This window comes from Thermobia domestica, chromosome 9 (genome assembly GCF_964235325.1).
Source record: "Thermobia domestica chromosome 9, izTheDome1.hap1.1, whole genome shotgun sequence".
Classification (NCBI taxonomy): domain Eukaryota; kingdom Metazoa; phylum Arthropoda; class Insecta; order Zygentoma; family Lepismatidae; genus Thermobia; species Thermobia domestica.
This window is the reverse complement of record NC_137462.1, coordinates 82,512,692-82,520,155: the sequence shown is the minus strand read 5'-3', so window position 1 is coordinate 82,520,155 and position 7,464 is coordinate 82,512,692.

The following is a 7,464-nucleotide window of genomic DNA, read 5'->3' as shown; positions in this document are numbered from 1 at the left end:
TGTACCACGTGTTTGGTTTCGACCCAAGTTATCCCCTTGGATGAGGTCCTATTACCTTATATGGTTATATGGTCATGTATAGGGGTCCATTCCCTTTCATAACATATGGGTATATTGGTGCACCCCTTTAAAAATTTGGGAGGGGTACATTGGCCCACCCCTTAAATTTTAGAAATTGACCATTTTACATATTTGGTATAATAGTATAGGACCCTAATATATATATATATATATTACTATAAATTTGGGTGGTCCACCTCGTTCCCTTTCATGGGTACGAAATTGCCAAATTGTTAGTACAACCACGTGTTTCGTTTTTGACCTAATTTATTCCCTTGGATGAGGTCCTATTACCTTATATGGTTATATGGTCATGTATAGGGGTCTATTACCTATCATAAGACATAGGTACATTGGTGCACCCCGGGAGGGGTACTTTGGCCCACCCCTTTAATTTTGGAAATTGCCCATTTAATATATTTGGTATTATAGTATAGGACCCTAATAGAGATTACTATAAATTTGGGTGGTCCACCTCGTTCCCTTCTAGGGGTACAAAATTGCCAAAATATAAACGTAAGCAATACGTTATACCACGTGTTTGGTTTTTGGTCGATTTTATCCCCTTTGATGAGGTGTTATTATCCTATATAGTTATATGGGCGTATACAGGGGTCCATTACCTTTCATAAGACATGGGTATATTAATGCACCCCTTGAAAAATTTGGGAGGGGTACCTTGGCCCACCCCTTAAATTTTGGAAATTGCCCAATTTAAACATTTGGTATTATAGTAATGGACCCTAACATGTATTATGATAAATTTGGGTGGTCCACCTCGTTCCCTTCTAGGGGTACAAAATTGTCAAAATATAAACGTAAGCAATACGTAGTACCACGTGTTTGTTTTTTTTTTGTCGATTTTATTTCCTTTGATGAGGTGTTATTATCCTATATAGTTATATGGTCATGTATAGGGGTCCATTACATTTCATAAGATATGGGTATGTTTGTGCACTCCTTTAAAAATTTGGGAGGGGTACTTTGGCCCACCCCTTAAATTTTGGAAATTGCCCAATTTAAACATTTGGTATTATAGTACTGGACCCTAACATGTATTATGATAAATTTGGGTGGTCCACCTCGTTCCCTTCTAGGGGTACAAAATTGACAAAATATAAACGTAAGCATTACGTTGTACCACGTGTTTGGTTTTTGACCTAATTTATTCCTTTGGATGAGGTCCTATTACCTTATATGGTAATGTATAGGTGTTCATTCCCTATCATAAGACATAGGTACATTGATGCACCCCGGGAGGGGATTCGGTATCATAGTACAGGCCTCAACATGTATTATGATAAATTTGGGTGGTCCACATCGTTCTCTTTTAGGGGTACAAAATTGCTAAAATATAAACATAAGCAATATGTTGTACCATGTGTTTGGTTTTTGGCCCAATTTCTTCCCTTTGATGAGGTTCTATTACCTTATATGGTTATATGGTCATGTATATAGGTTCATTTCCTATCATAAGATATGGGTACGTTGATGCATCCTTTAAAAATTTGGGAGGGGTATCTTGACACATCCACTCGGTTTTAGAAATTGTTTAATATAAGCATTTGGTATCATAGTACAGGTCTTCAATATGTACCACTATAAATTTGGATGGTCCACATCGTTCCCTTTTCATAGGTAAAGAACTACCAAAAATCAAATTTCGGAGGTTATTGACCCCTATTTAGCACGTTATATGGTTTATTACCTTTATATGTTTATGTTCCCTTTTAAATTTGGGAATTATCGAATAACAAAATTCGGTAAACGTTTTCTAGGACCCGTTGGTATTCCTCTTATGGCCAAATATTCAAAATTTAAAGGTTATTGACCGGCTTTATTATTGAATAAGTACAGGATTTATTACTTTTTTCATAAGACACAGGTGTATTTGTGTACCAATCTTAAATTTTGGGAGGGGGTACATTTCTTATTGTCATATCAATAATTGGTAAATGTTCTTTGGGTAAATCATTGTGATCACGTGATCAGTTATTGACCTATGATGGGATTAGGAGTCCAGGACATTGGTACATTGAAACTTTGTAGGATAATTTGAGAATGCGTCATTGGTATTGATTATTACAGCCAAATATAAACGTAAGCAAGACGTTGTACCACGTGATTGACCTTGATGAGGTAGTGTACAGGGATACATAGCTAACCTTATTGAAACTTATGACTCATAGTCTTAAGGGAATACATGCAACAACACTGGCAAAGTTATTGTTGATGCAATTTGATTGGCTGATCACTATCTTTCGTGCAATCTGATTGGTTGATCACTATCTTTCGTGCAATCTGATTGGTTGATGAGTTTTAAATCTTTGCTGTATTCAGTTTTTAAGTTTTGTTTTACATTTAAAAATCTTGTTTTTGTTCAACATTTTGCACTCAATGATAAATATGATCAAAACCGTTTATTTGTTAATCGAATAGTTAAAAACCGGATAAAGTTTGACGGTTAACCGTGAAACGTAAAAATTTTTTAGTTTGAAATTTTTTTTGCTTGAAACATTTTGTTTGAAAATTCTTGCTTTCAAATTTTTTGTTTGAATTTTTTGTTTGAGAATTTTGTTTGAAATTTTTTTTGACAACTTTTGTTTCAAAATTTTTTGTTTAAAATTTTTTTGTTTGAAATTTTTTTTCGTTTCAAAATTTTGTTTAAAATTTTTGTTTGAAATTTTTTCGTTTCCAAATTTTTTGTTTGAAAAAATTTTTGTTTGAAATTTTTTTGTTTCAAAATTTTGTTTCAAAATTTTGTTTGAATTTTTTCGTTTGAAATTTTTTGTTTAAAAATTTTTCGTTTGAAATTTTTTCGTTTCAAAATTTTGTTTAAAATTTTTTTCGTTTCAAAATTTTGTTTGGAAAATTTTGTTTGAATTTTTTTCGTTTGAATTTTTTTTTCGTTTCAAAATTTTGTTTCAAAGATTTTTGTTTGAAATTTTTGTTTCAAAGTTTGAGTTGACATTTTTAAAAGTTTGTGCACCTATTAGTAAAGAACCGGAACTGTTTAGAACAAAAACCTTTGACAACATTGTGGTGCAATAGTACACGTCAGAACCTGGGGTTGTACTTGAAATGAAAAAACACAATTCATTGAAATGGATCATTTTATTACACTCCACATACATCCATACCAGATAGTGGTTCTGGATATTGTCGATACAATGTATTTTGAACTTCTTGCACTAGTTTGTCTTTAGCATATAATTTTAATTCCAGTTGAAGTCTTTTAAGGTCTAGTGCAATATCAATTGGTGGAAACTCAATGTCCATTTGATCACAAATAAACTGTTTATCAATACAAGTATGCACCCACGAACGCTGTTGACAACCATCACAATATCTAGATACATGTTGTACAATATGCATAACACATTTTTCAAAATAGTACTTTTTCAGGAATATACTAGTTTTGTTGCACATTTCCACTACATGTTTCACACACTGAAATACGCTGATGAATTTGTTCCATTCAGTTTGTGTTAGATACACCATGTTACGAGGGACATGGAATGTACTCTTTTTACGTAACAGCACCATCTTCTCTTCGAGGACCACTTCATGATTTGAGCCTAATGATTTGACTATGGTCACATTTAGCTCATCATTCATTTGGTCGATTCGTGAACATAATATTTGCCATTCTTCACAGGTCAGTTGTACACCAAATTGTTCTGCTTTGCCCAATCGAATCACAGGTTCAAATGTTCTAGCACTGATACCAATCATCACATGTTTTGTTTATTGGATAATAGCTTGCGAAGATGAACTCTTTATCGTTAGAAGTACACATCATGAAAAGCACTTGCTCAAATGATTTCGTGGGATGACACTGTATTTGCTGGTTTATAGTTATTGCTGACGTCATTGGTAAGGAATGTGCTGATTCATGATTTCATCACAGTTGCTGACGTCATGCCGACCAACCACATTCATACAACTACAGCTGACGTCATTGGAAAGAAATGTGCTGATTCATGATTTCATCACAATTGCTGACGAATCTGGCTGTGTACTAAATTCAAGTTGATGACTTCGACCCAAGAATCCTTTGTAACATAAAGATACAGATCCAGTATTTAAGAAACGCAGCAGTTCTTCTTGTTTTGATGCCTCCATGGGAAAATATCTTGCTGGTAAAATTATATTCTTATCATTTTCAAGCTTCACTACGATTCTTACTCCAAACTTTGTAGGGATTTTTTGGCTAGCTAAGATTCTATAAGGTACACTTTGTTGTAAATCAGTAATCTTGGTAAATGATTTCATCACATCACGTGTGTTTAGAAACTGCAGACAAGTAGCCATGATGACGTTATCATGAATACTAACTCGAACGATACTTATATATGATGCAAAACTGATGACGTTGCATGATCATGTTCTGACGTGCACCACAATGTTGCCAGATGTTTTTGTTCTAAACAGTTCCGACTAGTGCATACCTGTATTGATAAACAGTTTATTTGTGATCAAATGGACATTGAGTTTCCACCAATTGATATTGCATTAGACCTTAAAAGACTTCAACTGGAATTAAAATTATATGCTAAAGACAAACTAGTGCAAGAAGTTCAAAATACATTGTATCGACAATATCCAGAACCACTATCTGGTATGGATGTATGTGGAGTGTAATAAAATGATCCATTTCAATGAATTGTGTTTTTTCATTTCAAGTACAACCCCAGGTTCTGACGTGTACTATTGCACCACAATGTTGTCAAAGGTTTTTGTTCTAAACAGTTCCGGTTCTTTACTAATAGGTGCACAAACTTTTAAAAATGTCAACTCAAACTTTGAAACAAAAATTTCAAACAAAAATCTTTGAAACAAAATTTTGAAACGAAAAAAAAATTCAAACGAAAAAAATTCAAACAAAATTTTCCAAACAAAATTTTGAAACGAAAAAAATTTTAAACAAAATTTTGAAACGAAAAAATTTCAAACGAAAAATTTTTAAACAAAAAATTTCAAACGAAAAAATTCAAACAAAATTTTGAAACAAAAAAATTTCAAACAAAAATTTTTTCAAACAAAAAATTTGGAAACGAAAAAATTTCAAACAAAAATTTTAAACAAAATTTTGAAACGAAAAAAAATTTCAAACAAAAAAATTTTAAACAAAAAATTTTGAAACAAAAGTTGTCAAAAAAAATTTCAAACAAAATTCTCAAACAAAAAATTCAAACAAAAAATTTGAAAGCAAGAATTTTCAAACAAAATGTTTCAAGCAAAAAAAATTTCAAACTAAAAAATTTTTACGTTTCACGGTTAACCGTCAAACTTTATCCGGTTTTTAACTATTCGATTAACAAATAAACGGTTTTGATCATATTTATCATTGAGTGCAAAATGTTGAACAAAAACAAGATTTTTAAATGTAAAACAAAACTTAAAAACTGAATACAGCAAAGATTTAAAACTCATCAACCAATCAGATTGCACGAAAGATAGTGATCAACCAATCAGATTGCACGAAAGATAGTGATCAGCCAATCAAATTGCATCAACAATAACTTTGCCAGTGTTGTTGCATGTATTCCCTTAAGACTATGAGTCATAAGTTTCAATAAGGTTAGCTATGTATCCCTGTACACTACCTCATCAAGGTCAATCACGTGGTACAACGTCTTGCTTACGTTTATATTTGGCTGTAATAATCAATACCAATGACGCATTCTCAAATTATCCTACAAAGTTTCAATGTACCAATGTCCTGGACTCCTAATCCCATCATAGGTCAATAACTGATCACGTGATCACAATGATTTACCCAAAGAACATTTACCAATTATTGATATGACAATAAGAAATGTACCCCCTCCCAAAATTTAAGATTGGTACACAAATACACCTGTGTCTTATGAAAAAAGTAATAAATCCTGTACTTATTCAATAATAAAGCCGGTCAATAACCTTTAAATTTTGAATATTTGGCCATAAGAGGAATACCAACGGGTCCTAGAAAACGTTTACCGAATTTTGTTATTCGATAATTCCCAAATTTAAAAGGGAACATAAACATATAAAGGTAATAAACCATATAACGTGCTAAATAGGGGTCAATAACCTCCGAAATTTGATTTTTGGTAGTTCTTTACCTATGAAAAGGGAACGATGTGGACCATCCAAATTTATAGTGGTACATATTGAAGACCTGTACTATGATACCAAATGCTTATATTAAACAATTTCTAAAACCGAGTGGATGTGTCAAGATACCCCTCCCAAATTTTTAAAGGATGCATCAACGTACCCATATCTTATGATAGGAAATGAACCTATATACATGACCATATAACCATATAAGGTAATAGAACCTCATCAAAGGGAAGAAATTGGGCCAAAAACCAAACACATGGTACAACATATTGCTTATGTTTATATTTTAGCAATTTTGTACCCCTAAAAGAGAACGATGTGGACCACCCAAATTTATCATAATACATGTTGAGGCCTGTACTATGATACCGAATCCCCTCCCGGGGTGCATCAATGTACCTATGTCTTATGATAGGGAATGAACACCTATACATTACCATATAAGGTAATAGGACCTCATCCAAAGGAATAAATTAGGTCAAAAACCAAACACGTGGTACAACGTAATGCTTACGTTTATATTTTGTCAATTTTGTACCCCTAGAAGGGAACGAGGTGGACCACCCAAATTTATCATAATACATGTTAGGATCCAGTACTATAATACCAAATGTTTAAATTGGGCAATTTCCAAAATTTAAGGGGTGGGCCAAAGTACCCCTCCCAAATTTTTAAAGGAGTGCACAAACATACCCATATCTTATGAAATGTAATGGACCCCTATACATGACCATATAACTATATAGGATAATAACACCTCATCAAAGGAAATAAAATCGACAAAAAAAAACAAACACGTGGTACTACGTATTGCTTACGTTTATATTTTGACAATTTTGTACCCCTAGAAGGGAACGAGGTGGACCACCCAAATTTATCATAATACATGTTAGGGTCCATTACTATAATACCAAATGTTTAAATTGGGCAATTTCCAAAATTTAAGGGGTGGGCCAAGGTACCCCTCCCAAATTTTTCAAGGGGTGCATTAATATACCCATGTCTTATGAAAGGTAATGGACCCCTGTATACGCCCATATAACTATATAGGATAATAACACCTCATCAAAGGGGATAAAATCGACCAAAAACCAAACACGTGGTATAACGTATTGCTTACGTTTATATTTTGGCAATTTTGTACCCCTAGAAGGGAACGAGGTGGACCACCCAAATTTATAGTAATCTCTATTAGGGTCCTATACTATAATACCAAATATATTAAATGGGCAATTTCCAAAATTAAAGGGGTGGGCCAAAGTACCCCTCCCGGGGTGCACCAATGTACCTATG